General features: G+C 31.6%; 2 long non-coding RNA genes across 4 annotated transcripts; one reads left to right on the top strand and one right to left on the bottom strand.

The window, feature by feature from the left end:
• Positions 1-396: 396 nt before the first annotated feature.
• Positions 397-11,339, top strand: LOC141454888 (uncharacterized). The gene is made up of 11 exons (XR_012459018.1): positions 397-716; positions 1,466-1,582; positions 1,940-2,232; positions 3,286-3,437; positions 4,004-4,204; positions 4,993-5,157; positions 5,934-6,050; positions 6,404-8,496; positions 8,855-8,997; positions 9,551-9,848; positions 11,203-11,339. It is a non-coding gene; the product is annotated as an uncharacterized lncRNA (long non-coding RNA).
• Positions 9,842-14,056, bottom strand: LOC141454890 (uncharacterized). 3 transcript variants are annotated; one of them, XR_012459022.1, is made up of 4 exons: positions 12,117-12,633; positions 11,761-11,880; positions 11,187-11,309; positions 9,842-10,414 (listed from the first exon to the last, which is right to left on the bottom strand). It is a non-coding gene; the product is annotated as an uncharacterized lncRNA (long non-coding RNA). The 3 variants fall into 3 exon arrangements; XR_012459020.1 differs by lacking the exon at positions 9,842-10,414 and adding an exon at positions 13,929-14,056 and having other exon boundaries at positions 11,136-11,309; positions 12,117-12,679; XR_012459021.1 differs by lacking the exon at positions 9,842-10,414 and having other exon boundaries at positions 11,136-11,309; positions 12,494-12,633.
• Positions 14,057-27,677: the final 13,621 nt, after the last annotated feature.

Raw genomic sequence — 27,677 nt, 5'->3', positions numbered from 1 at the left:
TCTTTTCGAAATATATGTACATATATAGAATTTAAAAAATTATTTTAATTTACATATCAGTGCTTTAGTTTGATTTCAGTCACATTTATTTATTTTTTATGAATAATATTTTATCAATAGTTAGAGATGTTATTCGTATTTCTATAGCTTTTGTAAATAAAATTAATTTAACAAAATCGTACTTTTTTTATGAAAAGTAAGTGAAATTTAGTTTATTTTGGTAGTAACAAACTAAATAAACCAATGATTTAAATTAATGGCAATTAGTGTAACTTGACCAGAACAAGTTTCATAAAAAGTAATGTTGCACTTAGGAGTAATTTAAGTTCAAATAGAGTAATTTACTGTCACCATGTTTTACAATGCTACGAGTACATTCTAAAAGACTAGTCCGTTTAAAAGGTTTAAACTATAGTTTTTATTTGAAAGTGTCTTAAAGAACTATAAGTGTGATTATATTTTCTTAATATCCTGCTGCAATACGTGAGAGAAACCACGGTCAGGAGCTTTCTATTTAGTGCTTTTTAACACTTTGACATGATGGTGTCTAGTAATGCTCAGCTTTAAACTGTAAGTGATTACACATCTATGGACCCTTCTTTACATCCAACAGCCCGCCGATAATATTAGATGATTCTCATCAAGTCTATTCTGGAGAATGAAAATATCAAGAACATCTACTTACCTATCTGCTTTTTTTGGCATTGGTTTTTCAGGTAATCTTATCTATTATTTCATACATTCTAAGTATTACCTAAACTTTCTAGTATTCCTAGTACTTATGAACTAAAACCTTTTCTGACAACTAGTGTTTCCATTTTAAACCGAATAAATAATGTTTATGGTTTTAATTTTTGTTGAAAGTAGTTATTAATTTGATTGATAAAATTAAACGTCAAACTGCATGTGAATTATGAATATTTGTCCATTGAAATTGAACTATATTAGTCGTGCTTAACATTTTTTCTTTCATTTAGATGAAACCAAAAAAACAGTAGATTATAGAACTAGAAATTTTATTAAAAGATGATAACCGTGATGGATTTTTCAATCAAATCAATCTTAATCATAAATCATGTGTTTTTTGGAAGTATTTCATTTTCATTAAATTACCAGGTTTAGGTTTTTAAAAATTATTATTAGTTATAAGATTCTAAAAGAATGACCTGTTTAAAACATTTAAGCATTTATTTAAATTTTCTTTTCAAGTCTGTATCTTAAATCATCAAATAAAACTAAATATTTTTTTATCTATTTTCATAAAAATAATTGAAAAATGATATTAGAGTTTAATTAATGATAAATCACTGTGAATTTTTCGCAAATATCTAATACTCCTTTCATTCCTTTGAGTTAGAACTGTATCTTTAAAAACGGTTGAAGTTTATTGCGTAGTATTGAACACTTGTAATTCAAGATTAACTCTTATAAACACTTCATTTCATTGAATAATGATAATTTTCAGATTGAGCCAATACTAGGGAGTATTTTCTGTTCATCAAACCTGATTAAATAGAGAACTTAAAATTAAGAAGACGTTGAGAAACTTCGATACAGTGAAGAGATCATCTTCGATGAGTGAGTATCTACAAGCAACTTTTGTTTTGAATAAATTTCTAATAAACTAAACTGTATTGTTTAGGTATTTGTAATCTGCATGTTTCTATCACAAACATTGTTTATTACATGATCTTTTGACTTAATGAAAGAAGTATTACTTAGCAGGAGAATAAAGAAAAACGTTTAGTTTAATAAAAAAAAATCTATTTCATATTTATTTTTGTTACACAGTCTTACTATTTTACGCTCTAAAAATATATAATATGCATATTTAAAAATGGTTCACTTTAAATATATGTAGTGTCAATGAATTTAACTCTTTTCAATTCAAGATTAACTCTTATGAACGCTTATTTCATTGAATAATAACGATTTTCAGATAGAAAAAGCCAATACTCTCCCAAAAAATCATGATGTAGTGTAATGGTTAGGGGGATGTCGCTTCGGCGGTCGGAAAGCAATTATTCTCCTCACCCTACTCCACCAAGTTGCAGCCTAGTAATGCTCAGCTTTCATCTGGAAATGATTATCTCTATGGACCCTACTTCTCATCCAGCAACCGAAAATGTTAGGAGATTCTCATTAAACCTATTCTGGAGAATGAAGAAGTCAAGGAAATCTCTACTTACCTCGAATAGAAATGACGGAGGTGACAGGCTTTTGGAGAATTAAGTAAGAAAATATTTATTTCTCATTAGTTCTTAAGACTTATTATTACTAAAGCTCTACTCCTTTCTATGATCGCCAACAAACGTGATAATAGAAGTTAAATTCTTGTTAACAGAAAAAACTTTTATCTATGACAAGAGCATATTCTTAGTTAAAATGTTAAAAATGAAAATACCTAGATCACTTTCTAGCGGAATAATTGTGAACTATAAATAATTATATAGTTTCTAATTCTGCCGCTAGATGGTGTGGGCATGTCAATTTCTATATTTTCATTATATCTATCTTTTCAAATCGCTTGTGACCATGATATCTATTCACTGTTGTATTTCAAATATGTATTCTTTTCTAGTTTTTCAAACAATTTAGATTGGTTAATTTTAGCTAGTAAAAAATCCATACTGCGGTTGAATCTTCAATTCCATGTTACCACTAACATCTTCTACATTACGATGGTCTACAATTTCAACAAACATCAAACGTTTTTCTCTGACAAGAGCTTTCGCTTAGAATGAAAAGCGTGGTACCTTGATCACTATCTAGCGGAATAATTGTGAACTGTAAATAGTTATATAGTTTCTAATTCTGCCGCTAGATGGTGTGGGCATGTCAATTTCTATATTTATATTATATCTATCTTTTCAAATCGCTTGTGACCATGGTATCTATTCACTGTTGTATTTCAAATATGTATTCTTTTCTAGTTTTTCAAGCAATTTAGATTGGTTAATTTTAGCTAGTAAAAAATCCATACTGCGGTTCAATCTTCAATTCCATGTTACCACTAACATCTTCTACATTACGAAGGTCTACAATTTCAACAAACATCAAACGTTTTTCTCTGACAAGAGCTTTCGCTTAGAATGAAAAGCGTGGTACCTTGATCACTATCTAGCGGAATAATTGTGAACTGTAAATAGTTATATAGTTTCTAATTCTGCCGCTAGATGGTGTGGGCATGTCAATTTCTATATTTTCATTATATCTATCTTCTCAAATCGCTTGTGACCATGATATCTATTCACTGTTGTATTTCAAATATGTATTCTTTTCTAGTTTTTCAAGCAATTTAGATTGGTTAATTTTCGCTTGCGGAAAATCCGTTCTGGGGTTCAATCTTCAATTCCATGTTACCACTGACGTCTTCTACATTACGAAGGTCTACATTTACAACAAACATCAAACAAAATGATGGCCTATATTTCTAGGTGAGTGAACATTCCATTGTTATATTGTTGGTTTGTAAATACCCTTACTAAAACCTTAGTAGTGTGTTTATATTATTAGAATTCATTGTTATATTCGTCGTAAATAACTGCAAATATGTTATTTATTAAATCTTTGAAAATAAACTATTTCTATACATTTGAACGTATCTTGTTATAAAAGTGTCAGTTTCATCTCTATTTTGCGTCTTCATGACTTACTTATTCAGTAAGGAAAATTAACTTTTTTTTCCAACAAAGTGACCTAACCAATTAGTAACTATTTTATTTGTGTTTATCAGTTTGCATTAATTTTATTTCAATATTTTCCAAAAAATATTTTACAGCTCATTAACATTTTAAATACATTAACAGGTGATATCTTGTAACCGGTATGTAACCTCCCTTCATTACTAAGCAAGTGTTGTGTGGAAACGTATTTGTCGAACACACTAACCAATATATATTCATCAAAATATCTTGTCTTATTACTCAAAGTATTACAGTACATTTAGTTTAAAGTACTACAAAGTAAGAACTATAAGTTTGATTATATTGTTGTTTAATAGCTTGCTGGAATGAGCTTAGTGGTAGAAACTGCAGTCAGGAGCTTTCTATCTGTATCCAATATTTTGCGAAATTGCAGCCTAGAAATGCTCAACTTTCATCTGAGAATGATTACCTCTGTCTTTCTTTACATCTTATCAACTCTATTCTGTATTATAAAGACGTCAAGGAAATCTACTTCAGTTTGCGGAACTGTTGTTCAGGTAAAGTGTTAATTTTTGTTGAAAGTAGGTTTTAATTTTCATGGAAAAATTGAACGTCAAACGTGCATGTGAATTCTGAATATTTTTCAATTAAATTGAACTATTTGTAGTCCATCTACGCATTGTTTTTTAATTCATTTTCATGAAAAAATTAGACGATATTAGATATTAGAAGATTATAAAAGTGATGATTTTTTTATTCAAATTAATCTTAATGATATTTGATATGTGTATCTTTTCGAAATATATGTACGTATATAGAATTTCAAAAATTATTTTAATTTACATATCTGTGCTTTAGATTGATTTCAGTCACATTTATTTATTTTTTATGAATAATATCTTATCAATAGTTAGAGATGTTATTCGTATTTCTATAGCTTTTGTAAATAAAATTAATTTAACAAAATCGTACTTTTTTCATGAAAATTAAGTGAAATTTAGTTTATTTTGGTAGTAACAAACTAAATAAACCAATGATTTAAATTAATGGCAATCAGTGTAACTTGACCAGAACAAGTTTCATAAAAAGTAATGTTGCACTTAGGAGTAATTGAAGTTCGAATACAGTAATTTACTGTCACCATGTTTTACAATGCTACGAGTACATTCTAAAAGACTAGTCCGTTTAATAGGTTTAAACTATAGTTTTTATTTGAAAGTGTCTTAAAGAACTATAAGTGTGATTATATTTTGTTAATATCCTGCTGCAATACGTGAGAGAAACCACGGTCAGGAGCTTTCTATGTATTTAGTGCTTTTTAACACTTTGACATGATGGTGTTTAGTAATGCACAGCTTTCAACTGTAAGTGATTACACATCTATGGACCCTTCTTTACATCCAACAGCCCGCCGATAATAATATATGATTCTCATCAAGTCTATTCTGGGGAATGAAAATATCAAGAACATCTACATACCTCTCTGCTTTTTTTGGCATTGGTTTTTCAGGTAATCTTATCTATTATTTCATACATTCTAAGTATTACCTAAACTTTCTAGTATTCCTAGTACTTATGAACTAAAACCTTTTCTGACAATTAATCTTTCCCTTTTAAACTGAATAAATAATGTTTATAGTTTTAATTTTTGTTGAAAGTAGTTATTAATTTGATTGATAAAATTAAACGTCAAAGTGCATGTGAATTATGAATATTTGTGCATTGAAATTGAACTATATTAGTCGTGCTTAACATTTTTTCTTTCATTTAGATGAAACCAAAAAAACAGTAGATTATAGAACTAGAAATTTTATTAAAAGATGATAAACGTGATGGATTTTTCAATCAAATCAATCTTAATCATAAATCATGTGTGTGTTTTTTGGAAGTATTTCATTTTCATTAATTAACCAGGTTTAGGTTTTTAAAAATTATTATTAGTTATAAGATTATACATATAATTTAGCTCGTTCTAAAAGACTGACCTGTTTAAAACATTTAAGTATTGATTTCATTTACATTTCAAGTCTGTATCTTAAATCATCAAATAAAACTAAATATTTTTTTATCTATTTTCATAAAAATAATTGAAAAATGATATTAGAGTTTAATTAATGATAAATAATTGTGAATTTTTCGAAAATATAATACTTCTTTCATTCCTTTGAGTTAGAACTGTATCTTTAATTTAAAAACGGTTGAGGTTTAATGCGTAGTATTGAACACTTGTAATTCAAGATTAACTCTTATAAACACTTCATTTCATTGAATAATGATAATTTTTAGATTGAGCCAATACTAGGGAGTATTTTCTGTTCATCAAACCTGATCAAATGGAGAACTTAAAATTAAGAAGACGTTGAGAAACTTCGATCCAGTGAAGAGATCATCTTCGATGAGTGAGTATCTACAAGCAACTTTTGTTTTGAATAAATTTCTAAAAAACTGAACTGTATTGTTTAGGTATTTGTAATCTGCATGTTTCTATCACAAACATTGTTTATTACATGATCTTTTGACTTAATGAAAGAAGTATTACTTAGCAGGAGAATAAAGAAAAACGTTTAGTTTTAAAAAAAAATCTATTTCATACTTATTTTTGTTACACTCTTAGTATTTTGCGCTCTAAAACTATATAAAAATGCATATTTAAAAATGGTTCACTTTAAATTTGTAGTATCAATGAATTGAACTCTTTTCAATTCAAGATTAACTCTTATGAACGCTTTATTTCATTGAAGAATAACGATTTTCAGATAGAAAAAGCCAATACTCTCCCATAAAATCATGATGTAGAATAGAATAGAATAGAATAGAAAAGAAATTTATTATTCTGGGACAATTGTCCCCTAAGAATAAATACAGGTACAAATAGAGGCCTTAATAGTTTGGCCTGTGATTATACAGAAATTAAATAAATAAATAAATATTTACAAAAGTGAAAATGAAAGTAAAAATAAAATAATAAAACAGCAGAAATTAAGGAAATGAATTAAAACAATTAGAATTTCGGAGGAAGCTGAATAGAAAGGAGATAACTGAATAGACGGGATTTAAAGATGGATAGGGTAGGAGCATGGCGGACAGATGAAGGCAAGGAGTTCCATAGAGAGGTAGCACGTATGAGGAAGGACTTGTCAAAGGATGAGGTACGGTGAGAGGGAATATAAAGATCAGATGAGCGAGATCTAGTGTTACGGGAATGGATGGAGGATTTAAACTTAAGGAGTTGAAAAATATAGGAAGGCCTTTGAGACTGGATGACTTGAAAAAGGAAAGAAGCCAAAAAATATTGGCGGCGATAGACAGGAAAAAGCCACTTCAACTCATCGTAGCAGTGCGAAATGCGAGAGTCTCTGGAAATGCTGAAAATAAATCTTATGAAGCAGTTCATGAGGCGCTTAAGCTTAGCTTCAATATCACCAGATAGACCGCCATACACTAAACAACCATAGTCGAAATGGGGGAATATAAGAGAGGAAACTAGGAGTTGCCGGGTCTTAATTGGAAAAAGGTGACGGGAACTATTAAACTGCTTAAGGATATGGATGGAACGGCGAGAGATTTGGGAAACATGGTTTTTCCAGGATAGGTTTTGATCGAAAGTGATACCAAGGTTTTTCACAGAGGAACAATATTTTATTGGGGTATTGTAAAGGAAAAGATTAGGAAGAGGAGCCAATGATTTAAGGAGTGGGTTGGAGCCAATAACTATAGCTTTGGTCTTTTCTACATTCAGGGTAAGCTTATTGTTCGTGGCCCATGCTGAGATGTTATTGAGGTCTTCTTGAAGTTTAAATACAGCTTCAAACAAATCCGACGGGGAAAAGGATATGTAAATCTGAAAATCATCAGCATAGAGGTGATACTGGGAATGAGAGATGGAAAGAGGAAGGTCATTGATGTAAATTGAGAAGAGGGTGGGAGATAGGGAAGAACCTTGAGGTACACCGCGTGACAAAGGAAGAAGTGAAGAAGGATTACTATCGGGAGTGACAACGAATTGGGAACGATTAGACAGGAAGGATTGGAACCAACGGAGGGTGCTATTGGAAAAAGAGAGGGATTGTAGTTTAGATAGCAGGATATGATGGTCAACGGTATCAAAGGCTTTGGAGAAGTCTAGGAGTATAAGGATGGTAAGTTTTTGGTCGTCAATAGCCGTCTGCAAGTCATGGGTAATTTTCAAGAGTGCAGAATGAGTGGAATAAGAAGGACGAAAGCCAGATTGGAGTGGATTAAGGAGATTGTTTTGTTCGAGGTAATTAGAAAGCTGGGATTGCACTAAACGTTCAAAGGGTTTGGAGAAATTTGATAAAATAGAGATGGGACGAAAATCAATAGGAGAGGTGGGATTTGAGATTTTATTTAGAGGACGGACTAGGGCTGTTTTCCAGCAGGATGGGAAAATAGAATTCTGAAGGGAGAAATTATAAATATGGTAAAGGACTGGCAATATCGCTGGGAGGCAGGCTTTAATTAATTTAACAGGAATGTTGTCAGGGCCATAGTCATTTGTACGGGATTTCAGAACTGAGGTTAGGAGATCTTCAGGAGTAATATGATGGAAAAAAAAATTGTTAGGATCAAAGGAGTAATGTAGTGTAATGGTTAGATAGATGTCGCTTCGACGGTCGGAAAGCAACTATTCTCCTCACCCTACTCCACCAAGTAGCAGCCTAGTAATGCTCAGCTTTCATCTGGCAATCCATGGACCCTTCTTCACATCCAGCAAACCGAAAATATTAGGTGATATTCTTTAAACCTATTCTGGAGAATGAAGAAGTCAAGGAAATCTCTACTTACCTCGAATAGAAATGACGGAGGTGACAGGCTTTTGGAGAATTAAGTAAGAAAATATTTATTTCTCATTAGTTCTTAAGACTTATTATTACTAAAGGTCTACTCCTTTCTATGATTGCCAACAAACGTGATAATATAAGTTAAATTCTTTTTAACAGAAAAAACTTTTATCTATGACAAGAGCATATTCTTAGTTAAAATGCTAAAAATGAAAATACCTAGATCACTCTCTAGCGGAATAATTGTGAACTATAAATAGTTATATAGTTTCTAATTCTGCCGCTAGATGGTGTGGGCATGTCAGTTTTTATATTTATATTATATCTATCTTTTCAAATCGCTTGTGACCATGATATCTATTCACTGTTGTATTTCAAATATGTATTCTTTTCTACTTTTTCAAGCAATTTAGATTGGTTAATTTTCGCTTGCGGAAAATCCGTTCTGGGGTTCAATCTTCAATTCCATGTTACCACTGACGTCTTCTACATTAGGAAGGTCTACATTTACAACAAACATCAAACAAAATGATGGCCTATATTTCTAGGTGAGTGAACATTCCATTGTTATATTGTTGGGTAGTAAATACCCTTACTAAAACCTTAGTAGTGTGTTTATATTATTAGAATTCATTGTTATATTCGTCGTAAATAACTGCAAATATGTTATTTATTAAATCTTTGAAAATAAACTATTTCAATACATTTGAACGTATCTTGTTATAAAAGTGTCTGTTTCATCTCTATTTTGCGTCTTCATGACTTACTTATTCAGTAAGTTAAATTAACCTTTTTGTTCAACAAAGTGACCTAACCAATTAGTAACTATTTTATTTATGTTTTCATTAAATGACTGTTAAATTGTGAAAGATTCGACAATAGAGTAATTAATACCACTTTCACTCGAGATTTTTCTTTCTTGTCTTAATGATTATTATTTAGAGGATTAGGTTTTTCCATTAACAAAAACCTTTAAGTTAAAATATGTATATTTATTTACGTCCTATAATTTACATAGACATAGTTTTTATAATTTACTATTAAAGAAATGTATATATAAATTGATGAAATACAAAAGGAAACGTAAATATTTGCCACCAGATAGCAGTGATGTAGTCTCCCTATATATACGAGTACATTCATCACCTCTCTCCCAGAAAGTCATTGGTTAGAGAGATGTTGCTTTCGCGGTCGGAAAGCAACTATTCTCCACACCCTACCTCACCAAGTAGCAGCCTAGTAATGCTCAGCTTTCATCTGGAAATGATTATCTCTATGGACCCAGTTTCACATGCAGCAACCGAAAATATTAGGAGATTCTCATTAAACCTATTCTGGAGAGTGAAGAAGTGAAGGAAATCTCTACTTACCTCTCTGCCTGTGTGGGATTGTTTTTCAGGTAGTCTTATCTATTTATTTTATACGTTCTAAGTATTGCAACATAAACTAATCGTATTTTCTTGATAAATTATCTTTTGCTTTGAGTCAGAATAAATAACGTTTTAATTTTTGTAAAACTGAATGAAAGCCAACAAAAAGTTATTATTATTTTTTAGTTTATAATACGTAATATGCATGTTTATGTTGCAATCTTAAAGTTTATTTGAATTGTTTTCTTTTATATAAAGAAAAAAATTATCTAGTAGGAGAATGAAAAAAACCTTTGATTTTTTTTTAAAAAAAAATATTTATTTGCATCTCTATTCTTTTACATATATAATTATAAGAAAAAAATATATATTTCAATTAATAAAATGCAAAAAGAAGTGCTAAAAAAGGTTAAAAGTGAAAAAAAGATATTAGTTCCAAAAAAATCCGTCAGAGGGCGCCACCTATCAGCTGTTTGTTAGAAAGTAGGTAACAGTGCTGTAACCTTCCTCTATATATACGGCAACAGAGGAAATTTTCGTCAGTACGACTTGAGTGTTGCAGGGGGGGAGGTCGCTCTGTCGCTCGCAAACAAATCTTATTAAGGAAAAAAATAAAAATTAGTTCTAAAAACATCCGTCAGAGGGCGCCACTTATCAGGCAGTTGAGAGAATAGTTCCAGAAGTAGCCACTAGGTAGCAGCACTTACTGGACTTTATATAGAACAGCTGTTTTAAAAATGGCCGCCTGGTAACACTATAAATACAGGTGCAAGAGCCATTTTCATTCAGTACGACTTGAGTGATGAAGGGGGGTATATCGCTCGCCACTCCAAACATATCTTATCTAGTCTAGTCTAACATTCATCACCTCTCTCCCAAAGAATCATGATGGGTCGGGAGATGTTGTCGCTTCAACGGTTCTCCCCACCCTGCCCCGCCCTTCCAACGAACTTAGTTATATAGCCTCCCACAGCAAGATGGCGGCAGTCAACTCACCTGATCGCCAGTGCCCACCAGATCGCCCAGCTGATCAGTTGCTCTTGCACACTCTCACGACTCTGCCGGCCATTCTTAACCTTCCCTCAAGGTTTTCTTTTTTACTTCTACCACTCTCTAGACCCTGTAACCTTCCTGTTAGGTTATCTTTTTTATTTTTTCGCATTTTCTTTATCAATTTGAAATATTAATAAAATATTATTAATTTTTTAAGTTTTATTTTTACTTTTTCATATTAAATAATGCATTAAACAGAAAAATAAATTAAATAATTTTTAAGACTTTTTTAGCAACCAAATTACACTTTTTTTTTAGCATGCAATTTTTTAATTTTGATAAAAACATGCATATTACGTACAATAACCACTTACTTTTTTTTTTTTATAGATTCCTAACCAATGTATGTTGAGATTGATGTTTCACGTCTTTTTCACTTGGGCTTCCATTGATGAACAGTCTTGCAGCCAGTACTCTGGGTATCACCAGCATTGATTCTGAAAAGCATTATTTATTGTAATTTAAACAATTAAAATGTTTAGTGAGTTTTACCTAGCATTAAACAGCTAGAGAAAAACATCTGTAACAAGTTGATGTACATTATATAAATAAAATAAAGACTGTAATTAACCTAAAGAATTGACTTTTTTTTAAAAAACCTAAATCTTTTCATTCAATGTAATGAAATAAATTTCCATAAAACACACTTATTCCTTTAGAATAAAATTAATTTGATTGGAAAAATAAAATAACACACATAATCTACGAACATTATTATTATGGAATTATTTCTATGAAAATTAATTAAAAAATTATAAGCTAATCACGACTAAGGCCAATAATGAACACTAACAAATTTTACTAACGGCTAATTTAGTCGTTGCTCTCGAGCAGTTTGCATGCATTAGCTACAAATGAACATGCATATTACATATAATATCTACTTACTTGTTTTATTCATTGATTCCTGACAAAATGTATTATGGATAGATGTTTTACGTCTTTTTCACTTGGCTTCCATTGATAAACAGTTTTGCAGCCTGTACTCTAGTATCAGCGGTGTTTAACCTCAAAATCAACATTATTTAATGTAATTAAAATTACTAAGTTTTATCTTGAATTAGATGTTAGAGAAAAACAACTATAACAACTGGTAAAGTATTATTCATAAAAATTAAATAATTGTGATTGTAATTGTATTAAAACATTGATATAAATATAGATTAAAATAATTTATTTAAGAACTTAAACCTGTTTATTCAATGAAAATGAATTTAAAAAATCATCAGCTGGACTAAATATACCTTTATGTAATTGGAAATGATACAGAATTAACATGCACGTTTGATGAAACGTGAACTATATTTCCGAACATAGTACACTTGCTGACTGAGTGAGGGAGGTTACACACTGGTTACAAAATATCACATGCGTGTTAATGAGCTGTAAAATATTTTTTGAAAAACAGTGAAATTAAATTGATGAAACCTAGTATGTATTTAAATATTGTGCATTTTTGTTACTAGGTAATTTTTAGAATTGAATTTTCATGAGGGGCGCTTTATATAATTTGAAAGAATATTACCAAGAATTATACTAAGTTCAAATTCAAAGGGAAAGATAATTCATAATGGAAAAGGTTTATTTTCTATTAGATGCAATAAATACAAGGTAATAGTACCTGAAGAACAGTTCACCAAGTAGCGATCTAGAAAGGTAGATTTCTTTGTTTATCTATTGACCAAAATGTATTACGGATTTGAATCACCTTGACTTATGAGCAGACTTAATTTATATGCGCTGTTGGATGTCAAGAAGGGGCCAAAAGATGAAAGCTGGTCTGTAAGCTGGCAAGGTATCTGTCAAACTGTATTATAAAGTTAAATATTTGTCATGCATTTTTTGTTGTTATCTAAACGAATGTTCTAAACTGTTGTCCACATTTTGCCTAAAAGTAATGTTTTATGTAAAAATATTGTATATAAATGTAATTTATAAGAATAAATAAAGACCTACGCATTTACAAAATTGCTTATTTTTATTTTAATACTTCCTACCAAGTTAATACCACTTTGCAGCTAATTTTTAAATGAAAAATAGAAGTTTAAGAAGTAAACTAAATGAGAATGCTTTAACAGGACGTTGCACTGATTAACAATCAACTGCAAGCAATAAAAAAAATTATAATAAAATGACAGTTCAAGCAATGGCTCTACCATTATTACAACTCTTATCACAATATAAGAGATATTGTTGCAGAAGTATTACTGCGAAATTCAACAGTACATTCAGCAGCCAGCAGTACGCAGACCATAGATGCGAAAAATATAAAGTTTAAATCAATAAAATACACTTTATTATAACCATTCTACTACGAAAAAAGGCAACACTACTTATTTCGATACAAAAAGAAAGTTAATCATCATAAAACAAATTTAACTTCATGATGTAATTTGAACGTATTAAATAATAGATAAGATTACCAGAAGAATATTTCCACAGGCCAATTGGTAGGTAGATTTCATAGAATAGAATAGATTAGAACCATCTATCTGAGTTTAAAGAGATATAAATTTAACAATAAACTAGCAATGATGTAGAAAATACAACAAATTAGAAAATGCTGTCTTAAATCATCAAAGTACAAGTTCAATGGGCTAATATGCTAAGAGGTATTCATATAGAATATCATTTCTTACTAAAAATACAAAAAGTCGGCTGCAGAATAAGGCCACGACTTATTCTAATGTAGCATTTCTCAACAAAATAGAAGAGCCCTAATGAAACGTGTGATAAGGCTATTACTGCCTTTTTAACACTATTTTTACAGGCCTTATAAGAATACTACCAGCAACTATCAAAGATTATCTACATCTAGGTTGTTTGAGTGGCGTTAACTTTTTTTAAAAAGTAATTTTATTTTGCATTAAGGTTATTGGCATAAACAAGATTTTTTAGAATAATCTATGCAAGTTGTTTAAAATTAAAATAAGACATTACTTTTACACTTTTAGTAAAACCAGAAAGCAATATTCTTAAGAAATCACTATAGTACGTATTAACTTTGTCTATCTAACAATGAAGTAAATAAAAATAGAAATATTTATAATACTTACAATTATATAAGGCTTCATCAAACTACTTTTTTACGAATGAACGATAAAAAGATTTAAACTTCTCCAATGTCTGCGTTTCACAACTCACACAACTGAATACACTTGCTGACTCAGTTAGGGAGGTTACATGGTATGTTACCATGGCATACAATGCTTAATGAATCGTAAAAGATTTTGTAAAAATTATGAATTAAATTTAAAGATAACCTAGTAATTTTTTAAGGCTTGTGTAAGTTTATAAGTGTATATGTAATATTTTATAATTCTTAAGTTGAAGTTGAATTTTATACGGGTGGGGGGACGAGCAAATTAATCAGAAAAAACAGACTACATTTGTTTCACATGCAACTGAGATATAATTATCTTTAAATAAAATTTTAATAATAAGTGTTACTAATCATTCAACAAATAATGCGTAAAGTAAAATAATTTACGAGAAGATGTAGACATAAAGCAAGGAGTTGACTCTTATAGTCAACCTAGACGAATTCCTCTGGATTTCTGTCTGCATTTTTACTTGAAGATATTTAATAAACCCGTTGTTGCCTGAAAATAAACTGAAGTGGGTATACTGAGAAAGTAGGCTAAAGTTTAACTGTGATTCGCTAAGCCTTATAAGTTGTACCCATCAACAGGTCTAAAGTGATGTTTAATATGAATGTTACGGGTGCTAGTGTACTTATCGTTGCTAGAATGTCATGCTGAGAAACACCGAAGATATATGAATATGCACGTTGACATGATACCCCCAAATTTATCTGCATTCATTCCAAGTTAAACACTTGTTCCTGCAACAAAATGCAAATTTACTATAGTATTTCATAAAATCTCTCAAACAGTTTATGTATATTATACATATATATATATATATGTATAACGTAAACGTAAACCATATGGTTTACGTTACCTGATCAAACCGAACATGATTAGAACAAAATTGAGCAAAGTTTCAATCTGTGGCCAACTATTTTGGACTGTGTCTTAGAGTTGGCAAATATGGTTGGAAGAAAACGATTTGAACGTACAAAGAAAGAAAATTAAAAACAAATCGTTCAGTGTTATTGGGAGGGTGTTGGTCTAGTGATTATGAACGTGGCTTTGAAAGTGGAGAGAACCTCAGTTCGAATTCTGCTAGGAGTAGAATGTCATAGAAATTTATCTATTTCTATTTTAACTATTATTTAAAAGAAATAAAAGAATAAATTACTACGACTTTGTGTTTATATTTTATCTGTAGATGTTGAGTAAGAGTTGTAAACCCAAATTCTGTTTGCCTTTACTTGATATTGAGTAAATTTGAGGTGTGAAAATATAGAGGTAGATGTTTGATATTTAGGGTAAGCTAATCTAATTATTTACCCCCCCCCCCAATTATACCTACAGATCTAAAACGATGTTTAAAGAATATTTTGAGTACTTGTCCTTATTATCTTGACTTAAGAATAAGCTGCCCTCGGAACACGAAGATATGTTGATTTTCATGTTTCCGATATTTGGATGTATTTATCTACTGCACATATTCAGTTCTTGTATGGCTATTTTCCCCTTAAACAAATTTGAAATATTGTAGATTGATCTGTGAAAAATTCTCAAATGATTTATAAACAAAATAGAAACAAAGCAGTTTCTCAACAATTCTATAAAACTATTGTTGTAAATAATTTAAATCAAATATACTTTATAAATATGATCTAAGAATAATGTCTTGATCAGTTGAACAAAAATGAGCATATTTTTAATCTGTGCCTAACTTTTTGGATATTGTTTTCAAATTGGTAAGAATTATTTATTAGAGACAACATTCTCTCAAAATGCTATTATTATTATTAATTATTTTATTTTTAAGATCTTTTTTATATTATTGGTGCCAAACAAAAGCTAATTCTCAATTTAAATTTCTGTGAAAAGGTACATTCACCTGCTGTCTGGCGACTGTTTCCAAAAAATGCCGCTAGATAGCGCAGGCATGTTCTTTTTAGCAAAAGCTTTTTTGTTTATTACTAATTATTATCTATTAGAAATGGTAAAAATTAAACATTTAACTGCCCTTTATCCTCGGTAACGAAATGTTAAAAATAATAATAAAGTATCATAAAGAAATATAAAACCAATAACTACCTGGTGCTAGACAGCACTATCTGTAACGAGAGAATACTGTTCTGAGGCCGGTAATGCATTGAGAATTCAGATGTTGACACAATTTAAAATAAATATTGAAAAAGTAGATTAGATTAGATTAAGTTAGGCGGTCTCAAGGCCTACGCCACCGCTATGGATCTATTGTGGCTCCCCGGCTTTAGAGGTCACTCTATTGAAAAAGTAAGAAACAAAACGATACATGGCAATAAATGCAATCACTCCATCTTGAGTATATACTAATCAACATTAGAAAAAAAGATTTTCAAAACCAAACTCTCTTTCTTACAGTTGCTTCCGAAAAAAGAAAAGAAAAGTTTATGTGAAGTAAGAAAACAAATAACTTAAGAAATTATTAGTTTTAAAGCATAAATCACAGGTTTAAAATCATGTCGTTTACTACGTAAATGGGTAATGCCCGAATTATTTCTTAACATTCTTCTCTTTACATGTTTCCTTTATTATTAAGACTCTACAGCCAAATAGGAACACTCGAGTTATTACAATGAAACTATAAGCAAAAATATTGGGCTAAACCGTGTACGAAATATGTAGCTGAAAATAATATTGATTTACCTGTTTTAAAAAATAATGTTGCTCTCCTAAAAAGATAAAATTAAAAACAATCTGTGTTGTTAGGCTTATTAATTGAATCTCATTGCTCTAAGTTTTAAAGTGGGGAAAGCCCAACTTGATCATATTTCTGGTAAATATTACACTAACGATGAAAATAATCTAAATAAACTAAGAACTATCTTCAGAACCTGTTTAAATTTAAACTTATAGCCATGAAGATGGAATTATATTTTTACATGTGCTCTATGTAATATGGATGAAAACGAAGATGTTTTACACTTACTTGGAAGATGCACCATTCTTGCAGAGTTTAGGGTAAGATTTTTAGGCTCCGTAGCTAAACCACTGATCGTTGCATTTCCAATCGAATGTCTTTTCTTCCAAGGCTTCAATCTTCAACTTCGCCACAAATTTATCTAAAGTAGTAATTTATTAAAAAACTATGGCTTCCATCTTTTTTACTAGTCACGCTCTAGTATTTCTTTCTAGCTTTTCCATTTCTCACTGAGTCACTGTTCACTTCTACCTCCTGGCAGTCTTCGAGTACACACAAGGTACCTCAGAAGTGGAGGATACCTTTCTTCTATCGTTCATTAGACAGCTTATTTCAAAGTCGGTTACATTCATTATGGTTTGTAACTAATTCTACGCACCAGCTCCAATATTCCTTCAGTTTTATTCGCCATTAACAGAATGGGAAAGGCAAAATATCTTACGACTCTGCTGCAGCCCTTTATTACCATAAAAATGATTGTAAAAGAATTTAAAAAATTAGACAATTCTAGAAAACTAGGTTGTTACAAGGTGTTGGAAAGAGTTGTATCTTCTGTAGAGATGCGAAGGATGGTTTGTGATTGGCACAAGGCAGTTGTTATACCTAATAGCTGGGATACCGCTCTTGCGTGGATTTCCTAGAAGACTGGATAGTCCTAGGCCTGGGGTCGGCAACCTATTTCAAGTAGAGAGCCATTTTTCGTTAAATAATTTTAATAAATCTTACCAAGAGCCGCAAGAAAAAATTCTGTAGATCGTTTGTATTCGCAAATTATTACTTTATGATATTCAATAACATTTAAATGTTTTATATATTTATTTTCACTTATTACAAAATAAATAAATAATAACTTAAGGAATGAAAAGGCGGCAGTCTTACAATATTTTGATATTGTATAATTGTATTCAATTTCGAACCTATCGCATTTAAAATTATTTTTGAAAAAATACCCTTAATAAACGGAATTTTCATTCGTTTCAATAAAATTGAAATATACAGTATATTTTGGACAGGCTGAAGAGCCACACAATTCGGATAAAAGAGCCGCATGCGGCTCGCGAGCCGCGGGTTGCCGACCCCTGTCCTAGGCTTATCTAGAGGGATGTATCTTTTAAAAGAAACTTTGGAAGTAGAGATATTCACCTTGGAACTGCCATCATCCAAATTTTCGTTGGGATTCCTTAAACTTTCAGCCTTTCAGAATTATATATTTATAAATGTGCCCTGTATAATATAGGTGAAAACGAAGATGTTAAGCACTGATAACGGAAATAGTAGCCAGTTAGAGTTCATAAGAAGACAGGACAGAAGATACACAAACTCTATGATAAATAAACCTGTATTTGTGTAAAAGAAAATTATACATACTTGTTCTTCATCCAAAATTTAACATTAATCTTTTTTAAATTATTATTTTATTTATTTACACAAAATCAGCCTTAACTGAGGTTTTATTGAGTTGCTACTCAAGAGTTTTGTGCGCCTCAAGAACAATAAACAAACAGTACATACAATGAAAACTAAAAGAATCAAATAATAAGGCTTCTAATTTGAATGTAATCTATGGAAATGATTTGCTCATACTTAACAAAACACATTCGTCACTCGTTTCCACTCCGTTCTGTCTCTACCTAACCTAGGTAAGGTCGCAAATCTTTTTCATTTCCTGATCCCAGACCGTAGATGGACGTCCTCTTCCTCTTTTCCACAGCCTAGGAGTCCACTCTATCAACATCTTCGCCCATCTCTTCACTCATAATGTGTGCCGCCCATTTCCACTGATTTCTGGCCTCTCTCTCTTTCTATTATGTCCGTCATTCCTGTTATTCTTCTTACCCAAATGTTCCTTTTCCAATGCCTCTTAGTTATGCACATCCTCTCCATTGCTCTAACTGTTATTCTCAATATACTCCTCACTCTTCTCGTATCTAAAGTCCAGGCTTCACATATGTTATTACGGGCAAAAACACCTCTACCTGCAACCAGAAAAAAGAACATCTCTAAACATTTTACTACATCTACCAGAAGTCAAGAGAAAGGCCAAAAATTTAAAAGGAATTTACAATTCCTGGATTTGCTTAATTGACGATGTCATATTGAACGATGTTTTTACACATATACACTAAAAGAAAAAGTAATTACACGAGAGATAGAGGGTTGCCTAGTTCACTGATTTGGTGGAAGTGAAAGCATTTATTGGGATTCTCTACTTAGCTGGGTGTGAATAAGGAGAATCGCCTTAATTTTAGACATCTAAGCTGTAGGATGCCAATGATTGTGGAAGGCTAACTATAGGAATGAATAGGTTTCTATCAAGAACTCTGAGGTGTGATGACCAGGGCCGGATTTAGATGGCTATTCCACTTATGGAGGCCCTTTCACCACCCTCCATTTAGGTTTGTACAATAAATTACATGAGAGATAATAAAATACATTCCTACTGTGATATATATCAATATGTTAAATGAAACATGTTGTCATTGGTACTGGTTTTAGAATGGTGTAATTTTCATTTAGCTAACAATTTGAATGTAGGCCCCTCTTGATCTTGAGGCCCTAGGCTGAAGCTTAGTTAGCCTATAGGGGAATCCGACCCTGGTGATGACATTATCATTCTGCTGACAAACTGAGTGCAAATTAGAAGTTTGAGGGAATATTTAGTAGCTGTCAGAAAAATTATACTCTAAGTGAAAATGAGACAATAGATGAAATGCTGTTCGCTTTTCTTGGACGATGCCACGTTTTCAATTTCAATTCAATTTATTTATAGCTTTTGAAATGATTAGAGGGTAATTTTTATGTATATAAATCTATAATAAACGTTAATTTCTTTGATTTTTGATAAATATTTGAATTATTGATCCTTCCTAGAGATTGATCCCGCGTGCTAACTATATAGTTTTTAACATTAATAAATCATTTACCAAAAACAATGAAACTTGATACAGGTTACAGATTACAATGATATTTGTTAGATTATTACCTTTTACGTAAAGTATTTGCAAAAAATGAAACCCACAACTGGAAATAGTAAATATTTCTTTCTTAATTTTTGAGAAAACAATAGATTTTCGAAAGATAAGAAAAGAATAAATCGTATTTATGAAATATTTTTATAACATATTTTGAACCTTTACAAACACCTCCTTTTCCTAGTTAATCAAGTTTTTTTAAAAAAATTATCTAATAAAAAATTGACAACTGCATAAACTTGCATCTAGTAAATATGATAAGGGTAGAAGATGAGCACAAGAGTGGAGCAGTTATCCACTGATAACCCTCCAAGATATTTACAAGCTGTGAGAAAGGGTAATCAATCAAATAAAATAGAAAACTAGTCTTTACCGTAATGATGCTTATGCATATTAAATTTAATACAAATTAAACAAATAAATGAATAGGTATAATACTTTTTATAATGAAATCTAACATTACCTGTAAAAAGTAATGAACAAAAATCAAAATAACAGCACGAAACTTTGAATCGAATTTTCATTATAAACTAAAAAAAAGAAAGAATCTAATTTCTCTGATTATGATTTGAATTTACAAAATGCCACTTCGCTGTGTTACCGGCTAGTGGTATCAGGTAAGGAAAGAGCAATCAGAACGACTGACAAGTTTTTTGCAGAAGTTAAGAGAAATACAAAGCGATTGTTGGCTAATAAAGTGCCAATTTTTATACATTGTGATCTCCAATTCAAGAGCAAATTGATCAGAGTGTGCTCATCTCTGGATGGTAACTTGTTGGGATGCGATTACGTTGTAAATAACTTGTTTTAGAGGAGGTTGCTGTTAGATTGAAGAAGATTTTATACTTACTTTAGGAATTACTAAATCTTTGCTTAGATGTCAGTTCTATCCCAAAGCCTGTGTGGACTTCATGTTTATGTTTCAAACCACTGGATTTTGTTCCAAATACAACACGAATCACTTATAGTACACCCCTATCTAAAGTTGAACTCATTGCATTAATAACATATTGTAATTTAAAAAAAAAACGAAATTGGTTACATCAACTTGCTTCCATAACCTAATTAAAGCATGATTTGTTTTACATTATTCCGTTCATTGTTACGAGAAAAAGGTTTGAGTTTCAATAATTCTAGAAATAAGTGAACAAAACTACTTCGCCACTGGCACAAACGAAAAGTACACCCAGCTTGACTAAAGGCTAATTCCAAAACTGATAACCAGTACAAAACACGAGGTTTTCTTTAGGTTACCAAGTAACTTCTGTTTACAATCTGCCACAATTATATGTACACAGCAAATCTAGCAATAAGTGAAATACCCATGTACTGACAATTATTAAAAAAAATCGAAAATCCATGTAATCAATAAGGTTAATATTATTATAACTATTTTTTTTTTTAAACAATTTAGATGATCTAAGAAAAACTTTTTAAATAATAATTAACATTGTTTAATAATTTTTTCCGTGTTGGGAGGGGCAGAAATATTTTCAAATTAATTATATTGTTTTTAATCTCATCCTTTCTTTTGAGTTGCGTATAGCCCTAGAAATATTTCCAAAGACTTGTTCGAATATATTCGATCCCATTAAAGGTAATAAAAATATATGTTGACGGTGTGTTAATGTAGCAGACACATTAGAAGAACATTATAATATTTTAGTATAACGTTTTGGAAACGACAAAAGGAATAGTATTGAATTGAATTGCAGTAGAATACTCTTTAGGGTTGAAAAAGTCAGATATTTAATCGATTGGACGGTATTTAATACAAATATATTTTTAAATGCTGCATTAAATCAAGCCAGCTGTATCAACGTAACTTTATTCAACTCACCAAATGCATAACAACTTAAGAAATTAAGACACATTACAAACAAAATAACTTTCTTTTTCTTACGTTCCAACCCTATGTTCAAAAATATCGGGAGGACGTAAGGGAGGACCAAGAGATTTAAGGTCATTATTGAATAACACCAGATCCGTAAAGAAATTAATTGTAGGACCGAAGGTGTGGTTCAATGTCTCGCGGAGATATTAAATTTTCGATTTGATTTCCTTAAAATGGATCCTCTGGAAGGCTATCAGAAACCTTTTCATTCACCCTTTATCTCCCCTTAAATAAGAACCATTTTAGGCTTACTTTTTCCACTTTCTTAGAATTTCGTGGACCACAAATCATGTAAGTAAAGTAATGCCTATGCTTTACATTCAACTAGCAGAATATGTGCCGTGGACGGAGGCGACTAGCAAACATACTTTACAACAATGTTCTCATATTAAACATTAAATAAAATCGAAGGCCTAAGACCGGGGAATCGAACCCACTAAACCAGCAATACATATTAGCTTTGCGGGTCTAGCCTCTTAACCGCTCGGCTACCGCGGCGTTAGTTGAAAACTTTTACTAATCATGAACTACCGTTTAAATACTCATTTACAAAAAAAAAAAAAAAATTGTCATGATTGCCATACCTCCTCTTAACAGGGAGTGGCAGGCTGTAGCTGAACAACCTATGCAAAGCGTAATTGATACCATAACTGCTCTTCCTTGGAATCCTTTTTTAATTCTAACTTTTAACGATCTAATAGAGTTAAAACGCTGCTCTGGCTAAATAATGATGAAGAAATTCATAGAAATGTCGTAACAATAAATAAATAAATAAAAAAATGTACACCAAAAAGAAAAGGTGAATACTGTCCGTACAAACGAGCGGGTGTAAAATAAAAAAAAAGCAAAAGAAATGAGGTATAGGTCGAAGTCCTGCATCAAGGTCAGTAGAACTTGTTAAAGGTCAGGGTGTTAACTACTGCGGACTCGCTGGAGCAGACTGAGTGTCCCTCGCCGGCCTATAACTTCTCCTTTCTCGGCGCTCCTTTATTTATACCTCTCTTCCTTTATCTCTCCCTTTAATTTATAAATTATCTTTATTCTATTAACTATGGAATAGATAATACTTGAAAGTGTTTTTTTTTATTTATTTATTAAACAGCGCAAACTGGTTTATTCCCATTTACTTTTACTTTCTATCGGCGATTGCATAACATTTCCATTCCTGGAGATAGCTTTTCATTATCCCCTTATCTAAAAACCATCTGCTGAAACTCCTTTCCACTGTAGATCGTCATCCTCGCCCACTCTGCAGCGAAATACCCACCTAAAACCCTTCTAACCCCTAAAGCCACACGTTACATCCCCTTCTCTAACTTTTTCCCCCTCTAGCTGCAGGTTTTTCTCTCCTTTTTCCCCCATAAATAATCTTCTAGCCCTAAACAGGTCTTTAAACAATTAAGAAGGTTGTAATGTTCGTAACATTGGAACTTCTTCATTTATGTAAATTATGTACTATGTATGTATTTCCAAACAAAGTTTACGTCTATCTACCAAATTTTCACACAATGGGAAATTGAATGCTTAAGCCCTTTTTAACAAGGATGGCACCCAGAATGAAACATTGATAATTTTTTGGGTAAACTTTAGAAAAAACTGGTCGTTATGGATTCACAAAGACCATCCTTATATTCTCCAACTCTTCAAGTTCCAAATCCTCGATCCATTCCCATAATACTAGATATTGTTTCTCTGATCTCTATATTCCCTCACGCCGTACTTCATTCCTTTCCCAAGTCATCCAATCTCAAAGAACTTCTTAGATTTTCCAACTCTTCAAGTTCCAAATCCTCAATCCATTCTCGTAATACTAGATCTGGCCCCTCCGATCTCTATATTCCCTCACACCGTATACTTTTGTCAAATCCTTCCTAATTTGCGCTACCTCTCTCTGGAACTTCTTAACATCATCCGGCCTCCATGCTCCTACCCTTACCATCTTTAAATCCCTTCTGTTCAATTAATCCTCCTTTCTACTCAGGCTTCCTCCAAAATAAATGCATTTAATTCAGTAAATACTTTTTTTTTTTTGCCTTTTTTTGGCATTGGCTTTCGCCATACAGCCAGCATCGTCTAGGTGCTTATCACTAGAATATCACTCACTCTCCATTCTTACTTATAAATATATTCGCTTCACACATTCATCCCTCTACTATATACAACTATTTACATACAAACTTACAACTAATGGATGGATCAGTACTCTATATTCCTGCCATCCTTATAGCTTAACCGAAATTAAAATCACCGTAATCCTTCTCTAATCATTTTCTTCCATTCATTCTAATCGGCTATAACTTTTAAATACATTCATATTTCTTAGCTAGCTCTGCTACAGATTTAAGCACATAAATGTTGGTGGAGAATATTATGTCTTCGTAGCGAAATGGTGCATCTAAATACCTGTATATGTCGTCAAACATTCGTTTCCTTTCTCCTAAATAACGTGGACATATCACAGTAAATACTTACCTATTTTTTTGTATATAAATATCTGAAATACAAGCCAAACCAATAGGGCCTCCATTGTACATGTTTTTATTCTAAGGGGACAATAAGTTCCTGGATAATAAATTTATTTTCATTTATTTAATGTAATTTTTATAGGGGGATCATGATCTTTTTCTTAAATTACAGAACTAGAGTGGATTATATTTAATTTAGAGTAATCCAAAGATTCTTCAATGTCTGGAATTTTGTCACTAAATTAAGGAGAATGGATTTACTTTGTTGATTGATTTCTATCTGGATTATTTAAGTGTTTTAAGCTGATCTTTTATAAAAAAAATTTTCGATGTCAAAGATTGAATTGATCTGATAATTCTTCATTTATCACTAACTGATTTGTGGTGGAAAGTGACTTCCGTTGAACAGTGCTCATGATTTGGTGGAGACGCTCATTGTCGTCCGCGTTCACGTTGATGATCAAAACCCCTACCATGTCGCGATTACTTTTATCTCTGAGTTTATTAATAATCAGCAGTTCTGATTTTATTACTGAGGTTATAGCAGTACTTAAATATAGATTTTTCTCTTTGATCTATTCTGCGTTGCCCAGTTTTCAAGCTGTGGTGATCTAAGAGTCTCGAAATAAAAGTTTCTCCAGGACTGTAAAATAAGAATAGATGTAAATTTGTTTATCTTAAATAAAAAAAGAGAAAGCCTCAGCAAGTTTTATAGATTAAGTCACCAGATCCATGAGTCTTCCACTTGTATTGTGCTGAGTCTCCCTTGCAGTTAGTTTAGTGTAGTATAACGTGAGTCAACGTACCCATGCGCAACTAAGACAGTGATTGTAAATTACCTAGGACGTTTTAATAGATTGAGGTGTATTTCGAAAGATACACCTGTCTTTCTTTTTTCGTGCGGGTTTCTTTTTATTTTATAAATATATATATATTTTTTATAATGCACGACATTAATTTTCATTCACCATAGTATTCTTTAACTTTTTGTTCTAAGATTAAATCATCATTTTAAGTATTTGACTGAATTAATTAAAGTTATTTCATTTTGTACCATTAACATTTTGGAGACCAGTTAGTTGTTTTGAAGACAGCGAAATATTGAGACTCATGTATGTAACCGATGGGGAAAATTGCCAGTTTTTCTTTTTGATGATCAGAAACTAGGGAGATTGACAGATTTAACGCATGAGGTACCAACAGGGCCGGATTTTCCTATAGGCTAACTAGGCTGAAGCTCAAGAGGGGCCTATATTCAAATTGTTAGCAAAATTAAAATTACACTATTCTAAAAACAGTACCAATAGCAATATGTTTCATTTAACATATTGATATATTCACTGTAGTGATGTATTTTATTATCTCTCATGTAATTTACAAACTTGAAAATGGATTACTGAAAATGAAAGTGAAAGGGCCTCATAAGTGGAATAGCCTAGGGCCTCTTTTCATCTAAATCCGGCCCTGAGTACCAAGAACCGTACACGACAAGGGGCAGCCAATGGAACTTCCAGACTGAAAGTCTGTCTTCAACAGTCAAGAGTGGATCAACATGTTTCATTTAACGTATTGATATATTCACAGTAGTGATGTATTTTATTATCTCTCATGTAATTTACAAACTTGAAAATGGGAGGTGAAAGGGCCTCATAAGTGGAATAGCCTAGGGCCTCTTTTCATCTAAATCCGGCCCTGGGTACCAAGAACCGTACACGACAAGGGGCAGCCAATGGAACTGAAAGTCTGTCTTCAACACTCAAGAGTGGATCAACATGTTTCATTTAACATATTGATATATATATATATATATCACAGTAGTGATGTATTTTACTCTAAATTAAAAGGAAATTACGGAGTTTGGACACAGCTAATTTTCTGTCGAATGCTACAATTAAGACTGAGCGGTTACCTGGAAGTTACTGGGGATTCATCTGTTTCTTCTTCGACTTGGTAGGGCACATGTTGAGAGAAGTGCCTGAGGAATGATTAGATACAGCTTGAATTCCTCGTCTAGACGCTCCCTAAGTATGTGCCAAGAATCAATGCATCCTCAATTTGGATCTCATATTTCGTTATTCTAAAAAAAAATATAAAAAATTGTAAACAAACAGAGAATTTTGTAAAAGCAACAAAAATAAATACAAAAAAGTTTCGCAGTAAAATGATCTGACATACTGCAACAAAAGGAAGGAAGGAGCTTTGCCAAATTATCTTCCAACTTGTTCACCATGACACATCTCTCCATGAAACTGACAAGTTCACGCTATTCTGAAGGTTTACCTCACAGCAAATACTTTCCTATCCTTTTTCTTTTTGCAACAGGACACATTGCTTCATAATAATTGTAACACATACTCGTATCTTGTTACTATTTAACTTTAGCCCTTTGATGGTTAATTGACCCATAAATTAAAGTTAGGCGCTTTAAAAATTGTTGTTTTTTTTTTTTTTACCTATAGTTGTTAAACGTTTACGAAACACTGTTAAAATGTGACAATGAAATGGTTGGTAGCGATAAAGTGAATAACAGTGTTGAGGTTACACTCAGCTGACAGCGAAATGGCGGCTAGTTAAAGCGGCCTTCTTAATTGTGTTTGTTAAACTTTGTATATATTTAGTTTTACGATCAATTAAAAAAAAAAATCTTTGAATTATACTAATTGGATCGTCTTTAAAAAAATAAATATTAATTTCATTTTCCTTACTCTTAATTGTCCAGCTGATGATGGAAGTAGATTCAGTTTGTAAAGTTTAACATTTATAGATATCTATAAACTTTGATTTAGAACATTTTTCTCGGAAAATTCGATTAAGGGGATTTCTAGTAAAGGGGATGGTTAGGAATTCCTCTAAAGTGCTATTGCTGTCAGTTGTACTGGCTTACCACCTATGTATGGTAATAATAAGAATGAAACGTAGGACGGAATTTCTAAAAATTTAAAGAAAAATTGGCAGACCGGAAGTGCCACTTTTTGTATTTTACAATTTTTACAGGAAACTGTTTCTAAGATCTTATTTAAATTATTATGTAGTGATAGTAAAACCGAAATCTACATTTTTCTCGAGAGTCAGTTAGGAGACTTCCTTGTGAGTGATTGCGTGTATCCCTTCTAAAGTGATAAGAATAAAAATATGATTCGTACAGTCTTGAGTAAAAAGGAAATTAGTGAGCTAGAACTTTTGAGTAGGAAGTCAAGAGAGTTTTCCCAACAGACAAACATACAAACACGTAACAGGATTAAGAGAGTTTAATCTGTAAAATCCGGATCATCCGGTGGAAATACCTTGAAGATTTTAATACCGTCACTTACTTCGTAGAGAGTTAGTGAAAGAAAATTTGAAAAGAATTTAAAGACCAAAATAGAAAATATAATTTTTTAAATTCAACTGAAAAAAACTAGTAAGCAAAATATAAATGAAATATTTCGTGTC

The sequence above is a fragment of the Rhodnius prolixus genome, unplaced genomic scaffold (genome assembly GCF_049639745.1).
Source record: "Rhodnius prolixus isolate KJV_2025 unplaced genomic scaffold, Rpr scaffold_15, whole genome shotgun sequence".
Lineage (NCBI taxonomy): Eukaryota > Metazoa > Arthropoda > Insecta > Hemiptera > Reduviidae > Rhodnius > Rhodnius prolixus.
Note: the sequence above shows the minus strand (reverse complement) of the source record. Positions and strands in the feature narration are given on the sequence as shown.